This window comes from Ipomoea triloba, chromosome 8 (assembly GCF_003576645.1).
Source record: "Ipomoea triloba cultivar NCNSP0323 chromosome 8, ASM357664v1".
Lineage (NCBI taxonomy): Eukaryota > Viridiplantae > Streptophyta > Magnoliopsida > Solanales > Convolvulaceae > Ipomoea > Ipomoea triloba.
This window is the reverse complement of record NC_044923.1, coordinates 11967446-11968433: the sequence shown is the minus strand read 5'-3', so window position 1 is coordinate 11968433 and position 988 is coordinate 11967446.

The following is a 988-nucleotide window of genomic DNA, read 5'->3' as shown; positions in this document are numbered from 1 at the left end:
GTATGAGAAGGCGAACATTATCACACACAAGGCCTCGGGCATTCTCCAACTCTTGAGGATCTAATTGAGGCCGTATTAGCTCTATAAGGAAACTATCTAGAGGGGAATATGAGGCCCTGTCTCTCTTCCTTTTCGGACGAGTGGTCGAATCATATGGAGTAGGGGGGACATTTTTAGAAGGGGAGGAAGGATCGTCCTCATCATCATGAGGTGAATATTCATCATCATCAGAAGAGTATTCATCAACATCAATTGAATTTAGCACGTCCATTCAGAAATTAAAAAAACTAACCTGGTTAGTGAGCAAGGGGAACCAACCTGTCAACAAATAAAGAAGCCCTGAGCAAAAGTTTTTAAAAAAAAAAACGGAGCACCTCGGCAAAATACCGAGGCCTGGCGCCTCGGCTTTGTGCCGAGGCTGTGTGTCGCCTCAGTGGCCACGACGGCGAAGAATTAGTCAGGAGGATCCATAATGGTAGCATCAGGCTCCGGTATGAGAAGGCGAACATTATCACACACAAGACCTCGGACATCCTCTAACTCTTGAGGATCTAATTAAGGTCGTATTAGATCTATAAGGAAACTATCTAGAGGGGAATATGAGGCCCTGTCCGTCTTCCTTTTCGGACGAGTGGTCAAATCATATGGAGTAGGGGGGGACATTTTTAGAAGGGGAGGAAGGATCGTCCTCATCATCATGAGGTGAATATTCATCATCATCAGAAGAGTATTCGTCAACATCAATTGAATTTAGCACGTCCATTCAGAAATTAAAAAACTAACCTGGTTAGTGAGCAACGGGAACCAACCTATCAGCAAATAAAGAAGCCCTGAGCAAAAGTTAAAAAAAAAAAAACGGAGCACCTCGGCAAAATACCGAGGCCCGGCGCCTCGGCTCTGTGCCGAGGCCGTGTGTCGCCTCGGTGGCCACGACGGCAAGGATCCAAAGTGGGGCTAGGGTGCCCCCCCCCCCCCCCCCCCCCAATTT